The 18,168-nt window shown below is 42.0% G+C and overlaps 1 protein-coding gene across 1 annotated transcript in view; it reads left to right on the forward strand.

Moving 5' to 3' along the window:
* PCDH15 (protocadherin related 15) overlaps nucleotides 1-18,168 on the forward strand; it is a 1,516,206-nt gene that overhangs the window by 770,521 nt on the left and 727,517 nt on the right. The window lies entirely within an intron of this gene.

Genomic DNA, 18,168 nt, shown 5'->3' on the forward strand with positions numbered 1-18,168 from the left:
CACTGTAAGTTCCGCACATACCTCCATCATATGGCTTACTGTCCCAAAACATGTATCAAAGGTAATTTGAACACTCTTACCGGGCTCCGGGCGGGACTTCACAAAGGGAATTATTTCCGGCATAATCCGAGATACAGTCTGGCAACAATCCAAGTCCACCCACAGTGGGATTCCGCCCACCAACAACTCACGGGACCTTGGCTTCATCTTGGCGACCACCGGTTGTGGCCCACGTCGGTTGCCCCCAGCAATGGCCTGCCGATGTCCTTTTTCCATAAAAAAATCTCGATCCGTTGCCCCTAGCAATGCTCCTTCACAGACACCATCCTGTGCTTGAACTCCTCTGCTGGGCTCCTCCGACTTGCAATCTTACAGGGGGTTGCTCCTAGCAACGGCTCCTCTCCAACTCACCCGTTGGTTGCCATTGGCAACGGGTTGCCCTTAGCAACAGCATGCCCGCAACCTCCACCAAAATGTGATGAACCGTCTTGGGGATTAGCTCTGGGATCGTCCTGGTCACTTGCCACGGAACACGTTCCTCATAATAACAACACAAACCACAGTTCCACATACAAGTCTGGCTCCTTGCCAACTTTATTTCCACAGGTTGCCGGTAAAACAAAACATAAACAGGAACAAAATAAAGTCCTAGACCGTCTGGTCACTGACTACACATATCAGCATGTCCTGACTACGAACTGGTGAGCTACCCTCAGCCAGTTAAACGTATGACTCCTGCAACCTGTTACTCACAGTTCACACCACTTCTTGGACCACTCACAACTTCAGCTGTGTGCTTCCTCAGCAGGGTCCGAGTGTCTCTCCCTACAGCAGCATGCTGCTTCCCAGGGAGAGCCCCAACTATTCTGTTTCCTTTCCTTTTAAACACACTTTCCCTTCCTGATACCTCATTAATCAGGCCACAGGTGGAGCATTCTCCAGAGTTAGGAAGGGAAATACACCCTTTCCTTGCCACACTGCCACAGTATATATATATATATATATATATATATATATATGTGTGTGTGTGTGTGTGTGTGTGTATATATATATATGTGTGCATGTGTGTTTGTGATTTTTTAGGGGGTGGGGGCAGCATTTCATTCTTGCACCCTGGCAGTACAATGCTATCTACCTACTGGGTAGCCCTACCTGATAGGGGAACATGTCTATCAGGGGCCCTTTCTAACTACTGGGAGCCTTACCTGCCTACTTGCTGAGGGGACATACCTACCAGGGGTTCTATCTACCTACTGGGGATCCTTATCTCCCTACCTGATAGGGGTGGCTTTAATAAAAGCCATATTCTTCAATACCCCACAGCTGCATCACTGACTCTCTTGGACATCACTCTTCTGGACTACTGATGTATCCTCCCAACAGGAACTGCCTGCATAGCCAATCACTGGCCACACCAGTGTCCTGCCTCAGGTAGCGATTGGTTGAACAGGCACTAGTGTGGTCTCCACAATATCACTGTGTGGATCGCATAAGGGGGTACTTTTATACTGTGTGGGAAATCACAAAGGACATTATTACCAGTTGTTGTTTTATTTATGGGAAATTTGTGTAGGTTGTGAAATGGATAGGAAGGTACAGGAAAAATGTGCAGCCTAAAATGTTTGTTTGGCTGATTCTGAAAAGACAACTGGTGGCTGAAAGAAATAAGCATGACTGTCTGGGCCGGTTGGAAAAGAAAGGGGAAAGTAAACAAATATAGGTGTATTTCTATATGATCCTGTATATAATCAATTATATGGTATACAGATCCTGTGTACAGCTGGTAACTACTGCTATATGGGCACTGTATAGGGGAATACTGGACTGTATATAGTGGTTTTATTTGGTACAGTGTGGTGGTATTATCCAGTTATTTTGTGGTAGTACGTTTATTCCTTGTATACTGGTATTATTGGCCATGGATAATGATATTACCTATGTTAATATGTCATATATATATATATATATATATATATATATATATATATGGGGGGCCTTGCTTTTTTTGGTCCGGGGGCCCTGAATGTTGTCAGTCAGCCCCTGGGTTTTGTAATACCAACAAAATTGCATAGTCAGTTTGATGTTAGCCCAGGGTACACATTCTTTTAAATACATTTATATATTCTCACAATTTATGTAGCCTGGAAGTTTTTTTGTTTGTTTTTTAATTTGTAATATAGAGTTTAATAAGCATACAGGTATACTTGACATCTGAGTAAACCACACATACAAATCCCCTTATGTTTATGTCGGAATCATGTTGATCACTGGCTAATAAACAAACTAGGAGTTAAAATATGCCTTTGTGATCTTCTTAAAGGGGTTATCCAGGAAAGAACTTTTTTTTATATATCAACTGGCTCCATAAAGTTAAAACAGATTTGTAAATTACTTCTATTAAAAAACCTTAATCCTTTCAGTACTTATGAGCTTCTGAAGTTAAGGTTGCTCTTTTCTGTCTAAGTGCTCTCTGATGACACGTGTCTCGGAAACCGCCCAGTTTAGAAGAGGTTTGCTATGAGGATTTGCTTCTAAACTGGGCGGTTCCCAAGACACGTGAGAAATTTTTCAAAACTTGTGCACAGGAAATTTTTTCCAGTTGACTATAGAAACCATTATGATCACTTCGTTCCCCTTTTTTTTAACACCTCTGAAAAATAAAAGAAGCAATCTGATTGTTTGCTACAGGCAACTGGTCAACTTTTTCTCTGCATAGGTTTTTATAAATCTTAAACAAAATATTGACCAAAAAAATTGTGTGAACCCAGCCTAATAGTTTTGTGATTGGCCCAACCAGTGAGACATTGGCTTGATGACTTTTTTTTAAACCTCTGCAATTTGTATTTTGTTCAGTCAAAGCAAACTCTTTTTGATCTAGTGAGCTCACGCACTTAATATTTTCTTGTGGTGTGCAAAAAAATATTCCCAGCATTGCTTTTCCCATACAAAGCAGTAGTTATAATTTGTGTAGACATGTTACAATAGAAAGGTAAAAATAAATTGCTGTGAATCAGTTGTATGAGTAAAAATGGTTCCAAAAGGAAGTTTGTCTTATGCACCACTTGCAATACTCTGTGTTTAGCTTGGACTGGTTATTCACTGGAAATGCTTCCATCAAAATCCAAGGCACCAGGGTAATAAAAATTCATGTTCAAAGTCAACCCCAAGGATGTTTATAAGTTGGTGGTATAAGCCATTTCATCGTCTTTATCATGTTCATCGTCTGTATTATTTTCGCTTTTTTTTGGCCGAAACATCACTTTGTATTGCCTGATTTTAACATGGAGTTATAAAACCAATATAATTTTTTTTCTCTAGTGCCTTGGACTCCTTGAATTTAAACCTTTAAATTATTGTCATTATTATTCATGTATATCCAAAAATATTGGTACATTCAGTTTAACTCTATAGAGATGATCGAACTTACAGTAAATTTGATTCGTCACGAACTTCTCGGCTCGGCAGTTGATGACTTTTCCTGCATAAATTAGTTCAGCTTTCCGGTGCTCCGGTGGGCTGGAAAAGGTGGATACAGTCCTAGGAGACTCTTTCCTAGGACTGTATCCACCTTTTCCAGCCCACCGGAGCACCGGAAAGCTGAACTAATTTATGGAGGAAAAGTCAGCAACCGCCGAGCCGAGAAGTTTGGGACAAATCGAATTTACTGTAAGTTTGCTCATCTTTACAACTCTATTTCACACATTCAATAAGACATCTATACATCAATCCTGCTAATCAATATTTTTGTGAAAAAAAATATTAACATTCAAAATCCATTATTCCTCCCAGCATGCATTGTAGAAGTTTAGTAGTGAAGGTGGAGATTCCACACCCATTGGGACTTCCATTGACGTAGTAGAAAAGTCCAATAGAAATATACTATATGTTTCCACCAATTGTTACATCAATATTATATTTGAAGAAAAGAAATTACAAAAAACCAGCAGCGCTCATCCAAACATGAACTCACCTGGCGTGGTGGAGGGACAACAATATAAATTGGTTGACTCTCCACGACACCTGAGGCCAAGTAGGTATATACAATAACGCCTGGTTCCTCTTATTCAAGATCCCTAGTGGCAGGGAGGGTGCAGCTCCAAATCCCCGGAAGGTAGTATCCACCCAGGCTCAATATATGGAACAATCAAGGAAAAAAGGGGTGCTGGCGCTCAGGATCCAGGGTTTAAATAGATTATGGGGGGGGGGGGGGGGGAATAAAAATTCTGAATCAACTCACTCCTCCATGGGGGGACTAGTGATGGAAATAATGGTGCCCCCCTCTGCGTCCGCTCTATACAGGCTCCCAAATGGCATTGACAGGATGCTGATGGTGGTGTATTTCATAGGAGACAACTGGAGGCTTTCATAGTAGAGAGTAATTTATTCAAATAGATGGCTAAAATACTAAAAACTTATGGCAATGCGTTTCTGGGAGATATAGTTATTGAAACTCCCCTTCCTCAGGCTGTACACTTAGAAAAAGTACATCACAGGTTTAAATACAAAGCAATACTCACGTGGTCTTCAGTGGGCGCTGCCGGCATGTCTGAATGTGCTTCCGGTTTTTTCGCGGTCTCTCAAGACGCCTATGGCGTCACAGGAAATGCGTCACCATCAGACCGGAAGGCGCTCCCCCCATGGCGCCGCAACATGCATTGTGCGGTCCACGGGCCGGATGCGCGGGGCACGCCACTATGTAAGAGCTTCCCGTACCCCTGGAACGCATCATGCAGGGGCGGGAGGGTTAACTTCGTTTTCCCCGTTCTGCCCACCCACAATAGGCAGGGCAGAATGGGGAAACGACAGAGGACCGGCGCCGGAGTCCACTTACCGATCTGCGGAGGATGCGGGCGACGATCGCCGTCGGAGATCTGCGGACGGCGATGTCGTGCAGCAGGCTCCCTGGATCCGACAGAAGCCGGTAAGTTGCCTAGCAACATCTGGAGGGCTGCAGTCCAAGACCACTATATAGGGGTCTCTATACTGTAGCACTCCAGATGTTGCAAAACTACAACTCCCAGCATGCCCAGACAGCTGTTTGGGCATGCTGGGAGTTGTAGTTTTGCAACAGCTGGAGGGCTACAGTTTGAGACCACTATATGGTAGTCTCTGTACTATAGCCCTCCAGATCTTGCAAAACTACAACTCCTAGCATGCCCTCACAACTTAACTGATTGCTGTCAGGGCATGCTGGGATTGTTTTGCAGCATCTGGAGGGCCACAGTTTGCAGTGATCTCTATACTGTAGCTCTCCAGCTGTTGCATAACTACCTCTCACAGCATGCCCTTCGGTGATGAGTACATGCTGGGAGTTGTAGTTTTGCAACAGCTGGAGGCACACTGGTTGGAAAATATTGAGTTAGATAACAGAACCTAACTGAAGGTTTTCCAACCAGTGTGCCTCCAGCTGTTGCAAAAGTACAACTCCCAGCCTGCATGGTCTTTCAGTACATGCTGGGAGTTGTAGTTTTGAAACAGCTGGAGGTTTCCCCCCCCCCCCCCATGTGAACGTACAGGGTACATTCACATGGGCAGGCTTACAGTAAGTTTTCTGCTTCAAGTATGAGCTGCGGCAAATTTTTTGCCGCAGCGCAAACTCCTAGCAGGGAACTCACTGTAAACCTCCGCCAGTGTGAATGTACCCTAAAAACACTACACTACACTAACACATAATAAAGGGTAAAACAATACATATACACCCCCTTACATTGTCCTCCCAATAAAAATTAAAAACGTATTGTACGGCAGTGTTTCCAAAACGAAGCCTCCAGCTGTTGCAAAACAACAACTCCCAGCATTTCGGGACAGCCACTGACTGTCCAGGCATGCTGGGAGTTTAGCAACAGCTGGAGGCACCCTGTTTGGGAATCACTGGCGTAGAATACCCCTATGTCCACCCCTCTGCAATCCCTAATTTAGTCCTCAAATGCGCATGGCGCTCTCTCACTTCGGAGCCCTGTCGTATTTCAAGGAAACAGTTTAGGGCCACATATGGGGTATCTCCGTGCTCGGGAGAAATTACACTACAAATTTTGGGGGGCTTTTTCTCCTTTTACCCCTTATGAAAAGGAAAGGTTGGGGTCTACACCAGCCTGTTAGTGTAAAAAAAAAAATTACACTAACATGCTGGTGTTGCCCTTTACTTTTTATTTTCACAAGAGGTAAAAGGAAAAAAAGACCCTCAACATTTGTAACACAATTTCTCCTGAGTACGGAAATACCCCAGATGTGGGCGCAAAATGCTCTGTGGGCGCACAACAAAGCTCAGGAGTGAGAGCGCACTATGTACATTTGAAGCCTAAATTGGTGATTTGCACAGGGGTGGCTAATTTTACAGCGGTTCTGACATAAACACAAAAAAATAAATACCGACATGTGACCCCATTTTGGAAACTACACCCCTCACGGAATGTAACAAGGGGTATAGTGAGCTTTAACACCCCACAGGTGTTTGACAAATTTTCATTAAAGTTGGATAGGAAAATGAAATAAATTATTTTTTTCACAAAAATGCTGGTGTTACCCTAAATTTTTCATTTTCACAAGGGAAAATAGGAAAAAATCCCCCCAAAATGTGTAACCCCATTTCTACTGAGTAAGAAAATACCCTAAATATGGATATAAAGTGCTCGGCGGGCGAACTACAATGCTCAGAAGAGAGGGAGCGCCATTGGGATTTTGAAGAGAAAATGTGTCCGGAATTGAAGGCCACGTGTGCTTACAAAGCCCCCATAGTGTCAGAACAGGTGTCTGACAGATTTTTTGGAACAGTGGTCCGTGAAAATGAAAAATACATTTTTTCATTTGCTCAGCCCACTGTTTCAAAGATCTGTCAAATGCCAGTGGGGTTTAAATACTCACTGCACCCCTTATTAAATTCTGTGAGGGGTTTAGTTTCCAAAATGGGGTCACATGTGGTGGGGTCCACTGTTCTGGCACCATGGGGGGCTTTGTAAATGCACATCGCCCCTGACTACCATTCCAAACAAATTCACGCTTCAAAAGCTCAATGGTGCTCCTCCTCTTCTGAGCATTGTAGTTCGACCGCAGGGCACTTGACGTCCACACATGGGGTATTTCCATACTCAGAAGAAATGGGGTTACAAATTTTGGGGGGTATTTTCTGCTATTAACCCTTGCAAAAATGTGAAATTTGGGGGGAAACACACATTATTTTTTTACATATGCAAAAGATGTGAAACCTCTGTGGGGTATTAAGGCTTTATTCCTTTTTACGTTCCTCCAGGGGTCTAGTTTCCAAAATGGTATGCCATGTTGTTTTTTTTTGCTGTTCTGGCACCATAGGGGCTTCCTAATTTTAACATGCCCCCCAAAAACCATTTCAGAAAAACCTACTCTCCAAAATCCCCTTGTCGCTCCTTTGCTTCTGAGCCCCCTACTGCGCCTGCCAAAAACTTTACATAGACATATGAGGTATGTGCTTACTCAAGAGAAATTGGGCTACAAATACAAGTATACATTTTCTCCTTTTACTCCTTGTAAAAATTCAAAAATTGGGTCTACAAGAACATGCAAGTGTAAAAAATGAAGATTGTGAATTTTCTCCTTCACTTTGCTGCTATTCCTGTGAAACACCTAAAGGGTTAAAACACTTACTGAATGTCATTTTGAATACTTTGGAGGGGTGCAGTTTTTATAATGGGGTCTTTTATGGGGTATTGCTAATATGAAGAACCTTCAAATCAGCTTCAAACCTGAACTGGTCCCTGAAAAATAGTGAGTTTGAAAATTTTGTGAAAAATTGGAAAATTGCTACTGAACTTTGAAGCCCTCTGGTGTCTTCCAAAAGTAAAAACATGTCAATTTTATGATGCAAGCATTAAGTAGACATATTGTATATGTAAATCAAAAAGTTTTTATTTGGAATATCCATTTTCCTTACAAGCAGAGAGCTTCAAAGTTAGAAAAATGCTACATTTTCAATTTTTTCATCAAATTTGGGGATTTTTCACCAAGAAAGGATGCAAGTTACCACTAAAATTTACCACATGTTAAAGTAGAATATGTCACTAAAAAACAATCTCGGAATCAGAATGATAACTAAAAGCATTCCAGAGTTATTAATGTTTAAAGTGACAGTGGTCATATGTTCAAAAAATGCTCTGGTCCTAAGGTGTAAAATGGCCTGGTCCTTAAAGGGTTAATGTCTAGTGTGTGTTCAAGGGGGTGGTGGTAAACACAGCGCTGAATAGATCAATGCAGGTAGTAGTAGCAAACAGGTTTAATCCCAAGATGCAACACGTTTCGCAGCATAACGCAACATAACACTGCGGAACACGTTGCATCTTGGGAATTAACCTGTTTGCTACTACTACCTTTTTTAATCTGTCCAGCGCCATGTCTTCCTACGATCTCTTGGAAGCAAGCCTGTCTCTTACCTGTTGAATTGTCATGTGGAAGGGCTGCAGGACGATTACTTTATGCCTTCTTCCATGGTTGTTTAATGGGTACGCAACCTATTAAGGTAAGCGTATATTTCACCCCGCTCTTTTCCTTCCCTTCATTGCTTGGACTTACTATGCTATGGAGCGCTCTCTCTGTTAATTTCAGACAGTGTGCAACAGTGTGCACGAGGAAAATCTAACTAATCCGATATTGCATTATGAAAAGCCGAAAAAGGGACATGGTCAGAGAAAAAAAGGGACGTGGTTTCACAACTATTTACTATTGAATTCACAGAATATCATGTGAATAAATGGCTGGAAATTTCCACCTAGAAATAGCTGGTCAGAAAATCTTCCTGCCATGTATATTTGTGAATCCCCATAGTAAATAGAGAGGAATCCTACAAGTCTGAAACAAAATTTCACACTATTAAAAACCCAACACTCTTAGTAAATGAAGCCCATTGTGTTTTCTTTTCTCCCACAAATAATATTAAATTTTTTTTATTGCACTATACAATTCTTTGTGTTACAAAAAAAAAAAAAAAAATCGAATGGCTCTGTAGGTGGTAAAAAAGAGTTTTTCCTCCTAAATCGTGTTGAGGAAAAATGAAAACACAAAGATTAAAGCTGACTGTGTCCTTAAGGCCAAAACAGGTTATATGTTCTGAAAGGGTTAAGTGACTATGATTTAGGAATTAAAATTACAAATGAAAACCATAACTATCAAATCTGCTATTCAAACTTTTACCTTAGTTCATACATTAAAAATATCTCTGTGGTAAATATTCTATATAGGTATTTTTAGAGGATCAGTGAAATATCATTCAGATATGAACTAGTTAATATTTTTAAAGTCTAGCATGGTGGCCAAAAATACGGTATTGATGGCTGACATTGAATGGATCTATCATTGAACATAGCCTTGGTGCGGAATATGCCATTACTATTTGAATTACAGTTTGCAGGGCTATGGTCGGACATTTTTATACTGGATATTACTTTTAGCAACATAACTTATTTGTTTTTCCCATCAGTGGTCTACTCATATTGGTATATTGACTCTATATTCTGATAAATGGGTAGCTGCTGGCACAGAAATATTCTAGAAAGGCAATAAATCAGAATCATATTGTCATTGGATCAAAAGTGGAACAAAGAGAAATTACAAATCTTGTTCTGATTGAAATATAGGCCTTTTAAAGAACTGTGCTCAAGGTCTGAATCCAATAGACCTAAAAATATACACAGTTTGTACTTTAAACCATTGCTGATGTCATTCTTTAAACCACCTATGTAGTTTTCTACAGATGTAGAAAACTTTAACTTGACATTTAATGTGCTACAGTGCCATTGTGTATATATATATATATATATATATATATATATATATATATATATATACAATGCCAACATATACAGCTACCCTCTAACTCAACCTGTTGGTCCCAGCTTTTGTGAAATTACAACTTACAGCAAGGAGAAAGTTGAAGTTTTCACATCAGGAGCCACAAGTTTAAGACTACAACAATGAGTGCTGTATATACAGCTCAGCAGGTAACAATACTGTTTCCTGAACCCAGCCTCGTGGTCATGTAATTCCTAGTACCAGATATCTGCAGGAGCTGCAGAGTCGTAATAGACCCAATTAGCTCTGTGGATAGAGGCGTCACTTGGAGCTCATTATAATGTGCAAATTATAATACTGGTGTCTTATGGGGAAGATGTGTCTGCTTCAGGACCCTCCCATGCCACTCCCCTCATTACTACTTGCCCGCCTAGTGGAGAAAGTGGCGGATGTTTCCTCCACTTCATGGCTGGACAGTAGCTGCTGACTATCCTCTATTAGATCGTCATCAGTGAATAGTGGAGCTGAACGCAAAGCAAAAGATAGTTCTGTAGGGGAGGGAACAGCATAGGACAGAGGCAATGGGAGGACAGGGACTGCTCCTGGGCCAGGCCAACTGAAGGTTATGTTTGAGGAACCCACCGACTGTTGACTGGGGGTATCAGATGTCACTTGTGATGAAGTGGTTAGCCAATCGATGATGGTAGATGGGTTGCTGGTCAACACACGACCGCTAGCTGATACAGGGAGCTCAGGCCTCTTGCTGTGACTCCTGCTGACACTCGCCCCTAGTCTGCGGCAATCTCTGCCTTTGCCTAATAAATTTAGGCTTCTGCCACTCCTCTGTACACGTCCTGGCACTTCTCTGCCTGACATACTTAGTGCATAAATGAGGGGAGTACAATACGCTTCACTATGCTTAAAACAGTATTTGTTTAGAACAGCAGCAGGTGTATACTTTTGGCTGTCCTTTCATAGTATCTAGGCCCTTGAGAAATTAACAGGTACAAAATAGTACACTACTTAGATGTACATATGTGGAATGCACTCATGAGGGCAGAAAAATGTGCTATAGTATGTTTAAAAAAAAAAAAAACATATTGGAGTAAAACACCAGCCGGTGATTACTTTTCCCTGGTCTTTCACAGTATGTAGACCCTTGACCGATTAACAGGTACAAAAGTGTACACTACTTAGATGTACGTATATGGTATGCACTTATGAAGGCAGAAAAATGCGCTACAGTACACTTTAAAAAGTATCTGAGTACAACACCAGCCAGTGAGTACTTTTGCCTGGCCTTTCACAGTATCTAGGCCCTTGAGAGTTTAACAGGTACAAAACAGTACACTACTTAGATATAAGTATGGGGTATGCACTTATGAAGGCAGAAAAATGCGGTACAGTACACTGATAAAGTATCTGAGTACAACACCAGAAGAAAATTATTCCTGCCTCCTCTGCTAAGGTTTATGAATTTGAGGCAGCTTGTTGAAATGTATGAGGCAACACACAGCTCTCTGCCCCTCTCTGTAATAAAATGCAGTAGAAAGGGACTGGGTGGTTACTGGCTGCAGTAAAAATAATTTGCTGTGGAAAAAAACACTGCTCTCTGTCCACCAGAACACTGATGTGACTAGGAGGTGAAATGCTGCTGGAAAAAGCTTTTCTGTGAAACACACACAGGCTGTCCGTCCTATCTCTCAGTAGTGTAATGACAGGTCGCAATATGGCTGCCGATTATATAGGGCTGTGACATCACAGGGGTAACTGGGTGATGCATCCTGCACGTGATTCAGGGTCATCCTGCCATTGTTCTCGCCTTCCCAGATTTCCTTGCCCATTGTCCTCACATGTGGATCAACCATTTTAGATTCCCTGGAGCCTGAACCGTACTAAATGGAGTTTAATGAAGTGATTCACGGAATAGAATCGTGGCAATATTCGCATTCTTTGCAAATCTATCTCTAGCTAAAACAAAATACAAGAATTGTTTCAGGACAAGCAGGGCTCTGTACACTGAGGACAAGCAGGGCTCTGTGCAGTGAGGATAAGCAGGGCTCTGTACAATGAGGATAAGCAGGGCTCTCTACACTGAGGACAAGCAGGGCTCTGTGCACAGAAGACAAGCAGGACTCTGTACACTGAGGACAAGCAGGACTCTGTACACTGAGGATAGGCAGGGCTCTGTGCACTAAGGACAAGCAGGGCTCTGTGCACTAAGGACAAGCAGGGCTCTGTGCCATGAGGACAAGCAGGGCTCTGTGCAATGAGGACAAGCAGCGCTCTGTGCAGTGAGGACAAGCAGGGCTCTGTGCACTGAGTACAAGCAGGGCTCTGTTCACTGAGAACAAGCAGGGCTCTGTGTACGGAGGACAAGCAGGGTTCTGTACACTGAGGCTCTGTGGTGCGCCCTCAGCTCTCACAGCAGAATGATTGAGAAGCCAAAAGCCTGCACAAAGCCCTGATTGTCCTGCACACACTACCTGTATTTTTTTTTACCTCACAGAGACACAAGCAATAGCTTCAGGACTCTTAACACTGAGGACAAGCAGGGCTCTGTGCAGTGAGGACAAGCAGAGCTCTGTGCACAGAAGACAAGCAGGACTCTGTACACTGAGGACAAGCAGGACTCTGTACACTGAGGACAAGCAGGGCTCTGTGCACTAAGGACAACCAGGGCTCTGTGCTGTGAGGACAAGCAGGGCTCTGTGCAATGAGGACAAGCAGCGCTCTGTCCAGTGAGGACAAGCAGGGCTTTGTGCAGTGAGGACAAGCAGGGCTTTGTGCAGTGAGGACAAACAGCACTCTGTACACTGAGGACAAGCAGGGCTATGTGCAGTGAGTACAAGCAGGGCTCTGTTCACTGAGAACAAGCAGGGCTCTGTGCACGGAGGCAAAGCAGGGCTCTGTGCACTGAGGGCAAGCAGGGTTCTGTACACTGAGGCTCTGTGGTGCACCCTCAGCTCTCACAGCAGAATGATTGACAAGCCAAGAGCCTGCACAAAGCCCTGATTGTCCTGCCCACACTACCAGTATTTTTTCACCTCACAGAGACACAAGCAATAGCTTCAGGGCAAAAACAGCATCTTTTTTCCACCCCAAAATATACCCATTTTTGAACCAATGTATATTACAAATGCACATTTATGCACATTATATAAAATGTGTCTGCAAATAACAGTACCCGTTTAAGCCTCAAATAGCAACCTTCATCCTGCCATTGTTCCCGCCTTCCCAGATTTCCTTGCCCCATGTCCTCACATGTGGATCCGCCATTTAGATTCCCTGGAGCCTGGACCGTACTAAATGGAGTTTAATGAAGCAATTCGCGGAATAGAATCGCGGCAATATTTGCATTCTTTGCAAATCTAATTTTTCCTGAAATTCATAGCGAATTTGGATTTGTCAGCTTCGATTTGCTCATCTCTAGCTAAAACAAAATACAGGAATTGTTTTCAGGACAAGCAGGGCTCTGAACACTGAGGACAAGCAGGGCTCTGTGCAGTGAGGACAAGCAGGGCTCTGTACACTGAGGACAAGCAGGGCTCTGTACACTGAGGCTCTGCGGTGCACCCTCAGCTCTCACAGCAGAATGATTGACAAGCCAAGAGCCTGCACAAAGCCCTGATTGTCCTGCCCACACTACCTGTATTTTTTCACCTCACAGAGACACAAGCAATAGCTTCAGGGCAAAAACAGCATTTTTTTTCCACCCAAAAATATACCCATTTTTGAACCAATGTATATTACAAATGCACATATATGCACATTATATAAAATGTGTCTGCAAAAAACAGTGCCCGTTTAAGCCTCAAATAGCAACCTTCATCCTGCCATTGTTCCCGCCTTCCCAGGTTTCCTTGCCCCATGTCCTCACATATGGATCCGCCATTTAGATTCCCTGGAGCCTGGACCGTACTAAATGGAGTTTAATGAAGTGATTCGCGGAATAGAATCGCGGCAATGTTTGCATTCTTTGCAAATCTAATTTTTTCCTGAAATTCGTAACGAATTTGGATTCATCAGCTTCGATTTGCTCATCTCTAGCTAAAACAAAATACAGGAATTGTTTTCAGGACAAGCAGGGCTCTGAACACTGAGGACAAGCAGGGCTCTGTGCAGTGAGAACAAGCAGGGCTCTGTACACTGAGGACAAGCAGGGCTCTGTACACTGAGGACAAGCACGTTTCTGTACACTGAGGACAAGCAGGGCTCTGTGCACAGAAGACAAGCAGGACTCTGTACACTGAGGACAAGCCGGACTCTGTACACTGAGGACAAGCAGGGCTCTGTGCACTAAGGACAAGCAGGGCTCTGTGCTGTGAGGACAAACAGGGCTCTGTGCAATGAGGACAAGCAGCGCTCTGTGGAGTGAGGACAAGCAGGGCTCTGTGCAGTGAGGACAAACAGCGTTCTGTACACTGAGGACAAGCAGGGCTATGTGCAGTGAGTACAAGCAGGGCTCTGTTCACTGAGAACAAGCAGGGCTCTGTGCACGAAGGACACTAAGGGCAAGCAGGGTTCTGTACACTGAGGCTCTGTGGTGCACCCTCAGCTCTCACAGCAGGATGATTGACAAGCCAAGAGCCTGCACAAAGCCCTGATTGTCCTGCCCACATTACCTGTATTTTTTCACCTCACAGAGACACAAGCATTAGCTTCAGGGCAAAAACAGCACCCCAAAATATACCCATTTTTGAACCAATGTATATTACAAATGCACATTTATGCACATTGTATAAAATGTGTTTGCAAATAACAGTGCCCATTTAAGCCTCAAATAGCAACCTTCACCATGTGTAGATGACGGACAAGACTGCTGTTAATAATTTCCATAGAAACCTGTTATCTATGACTGCTGTAGAGCCAACATTTGAGATCAAGATGGCACAATTAGTGTCCAGAGAATATAAAAAAAAATCTCCTTTTTAATATCTTTCTTTAGAATTTGTTATTTAACAGTGTTGATAGAATTTCAGGTTCTGCACTTTCATTTAATTGTCAAAATGCCTTTGACATATTGAAACCCTGAACATTGAGGAGAGTTTTTTCTTTTAAAATCAATCAGAAGGCCTAGCAAAAATATGCTAGCACAGATTCTGTAAATTAAATGGTTTTCACTATTCATTTGTTCTGTCAAATTTTGTGCTAGCGCTTTTAACTTCAATTTAACACAAAAGGAAAGGAAAAAAAAATTGTTCCATCAAGCTATCTATCTCTCTTCTTAGATTAAGGAATTTAAAATTGGCAAACATTTTGTCTACATATTTCTGGGGAAATTGTATTTTGCATTGTTCTTGACACTCTACTTTTTTTTAAAAAAATTTTCATTAACATTTTTATACCGTTTTGTATTAAGAAGCAAAACTTCAGTAGAGGAACAAGGCGAAAAAAATCACTATCCTTTGGTGAAATCTTTGGTATACTTGTGTGGCTCAACATTTTTACAATAAAATTTGACCCCCCCCCCCCCCCTTTTCCCTTTTTTTTTTTTTACAATACAAGTTGAAATGAATGGTTTCCAAAATAATCAGCATTGTTGTATTGTTATCAATGCATGTGTCACATCCTAAATGCTAATGTTGTGATTTACGCTTCAGCTATTACACTAAGAATCTAATGCCTGGAGGGAAAATGAAAATGACTATCCCTCTTCATTTTCATATGCTGAGAAATCATTATACCTAGATAGATGAAGCTGCACTTCTGTGCTTGCCAGAAAGTAATGTCAAGTCTGTCAAATTCATATTAACTCCCAGAAAGCCCAGTGAGTGAATAGGAAATTTAGAAATGTCTAAAACTGGATGACTTGTGCATCTTGGCATGGAATATAATCGTACATTTTATGATCTATTGGTTAAATATACCAAGCGTCTGTGAAAAATAATATAGTTTTTTCATCAAGTTTCCGAGAAAATCTGGGCTCTGAATATGAATGATGTATATTATAAAAGAAAACAAACTAAAATTGGTAATAAAGGGACTCGGCCATGCATAGACAAGGTTTATTTGTCACAGGAGGCTAATTTTGAATGAAAGTAGCTTATCAAATGCACAGAGGTGTCTGTATTGGATACAAATACTAAGGAGCATTGCCAGAAAAGTGCCATCTTAAAATAACACTGTATGATTAGTAATTGGGACTGTCAATTAACAGATGTATTCAGGGACAGATTATGGGTGCCATGAGCATTGAGCTTGATGGTTACCGGTGCCCGCCCTGCTAGCCTAGCATTTATAATGGTTTAGCACAGGTGTATGATATAGACATATGCACGCTGACTCCATTACACATATGTATTATTTATATATCATATATTATTTGTTATAAGAGGGTGAAAAAGGAGACAGAGAAAACGGCACTCTGATAGTGTAGTAAAGTGTGATGATATAGGTGTGTGAAAAAATGCATAAAAACTGCTCACCTTGTTACTGTGTGCTAATGGCAGGCACAACTCTGAGTAGCACTTAAAGTAGGTTGCGGCACGGACCAGGAGCCGCCAATCGTGGGTACCGCTGGTAGCGGTCAGGAACATAGCTGGAGGCAGGTAACGGGAATCCCTGGTGGAGGTGATCCCAATATTCTGACTTGCAGGATCAGCGCTTCACCGGGATGTTGAAGAAGTTTTCGCAGGCATTTTACTGTGAAAAACTTTTTTATTCATCAAAGTTTAATTCATACAGAGGCAAATTGGTTTACATAGATAGCTGAGTTGGCAGGACAACTCGTTTTGAGAGGGGATTCCTCTCTTCGTCAGTGATAGCGGACCTAACGAAGATAGGAATCCCCTCTCGAAATGTGTTGTCCTGCCAACTCTGTCTGCTATCTGTATAAATCAATTTGCCTCTGTATGAATTATACTCTGGTGAATTAAAAAGTTGTTCACAGTAAACTGCCTGCGAAAACTTCTTCAACATCCCGGTGAAGTGCCGATCCCGCAAGTCGGAATATTGGGATCACCCCCCAAGGGATTCCCGCAATCTGCCTCTAGCTATATTTTATTTGTTGATTTCTATGCAATGTTTCTGCTGCCCATTTGCAGCCTTTCTCAAGCATATCCATGTGGGGTAGGGGATACGTTTTAGATTGCGGGGTGTCCGACCACTGGGACCCCCCCCCCCCAATCTCCTACATGGTGCCCCGGGAATGGAGCATGTTGACCCCCGCAGGAAACGGTGGCCGACAGCCCCTCCATATATCTTTATGTGTGGGATCCGCAGTGGTGCAGGAGCATGGGATATGGCTTGTCACCTTATCCTCTAGTCCCCAGCTGCTGCAGAAGGAGCCTGTTCATGGTGATAATTGCTCAGTTCCCTCACTGGAGCTTACTTAGGCTTAGTGCCTAGGACAGCATAAGCTGTAAATATGGCTCTGGGGAACGTGTGATTATGTTTACATTACATAGGTTAGGGGCATAGAGTATGCCTGGCCATTCACAACTAGATTCACACAAAACAAAACACAAAAAAATCGGAACGTTATGTAAAATTCTGAATAAATCCAATTAGTATGAAAAATATTTAACCACTCAGTGTTTGTGGTGGGAAGTATGGCCTGGCAAGGGTTTTACAAGCATGTAACTGTAATGTAGTATTTCATATCAGTCTTTGGAGACTTAAACAACATTTGCAGTAAGTAAAAGGTGGATACATCTGTACATGTACTATATTGTAATTTACATAGAGGTAAAGGGTGATAGGGTTCCTTCTAATGTTAAGTTTGTCATTTGGTGAAAATCTCTAGATAGTGCTATATCACTGATGTTCTACATCTCCTTTTATTGTTTTGATGGTCAAGATGATCTGGGGGTAATTATTAAAATATTTAAAATAATTTTGAAAGTTTTTACATGATGTATTAAATAAAATGTTTTGTTTATGAAGTATCAATAAAATACATGCACCATATAAAGTTTATGCATATTACAGTCATACACATAATATGAATACACTTACATTTGTGCAGTATAGCTGTGTCCAGAAGCTGGAATAACAGCAGCTAGAAGGGATAGCTACTAGGCAGGGCTGAGAGCCTCTAGTACCTGCTCTCTGCAGCCCAACCTCTAACCTTCTGCCCCAACATTTAGATAAACTACAGAATTGTATCATATAACAGGTAAAGAACTCTGTGGCCCTTGTAATGTATTACAGAGAGAAGGTTACCAGTTTTCTATGTGTGAAGAGGAGGGCAGTGATGGATACTAATAAAGCATACAAATTTTAATATTGCACAACTGTGAAGGGCTGGATTTTCTCCTGTATAGACTCTTCCCTATAAGCTTGGTTCCGAGTTCATATTTTTTATTATTTAGCTTTAACTACATTGTATCTGTCTGTCTGTTTTACACAGTCTTACATTGGTGGTCAGTAGAGGAGGTGTTGCTAGCAACAAACAAATAACTTATATATATA

Source organism: Hyla sarda, chromosome 7, assembly GCF_029499605.1.
Source record: "Hyla sarda isolate aHylSar1 chromosome 7, aHylSar1.hap1, whole genome shotgun sequence".
In the NCBI taxonomy this organism is placed as follows: Eukaryota; Metazoa; Chordata; class Amphibia; order Anura; family Hylidae; genus Hyla; species Hyla sarda.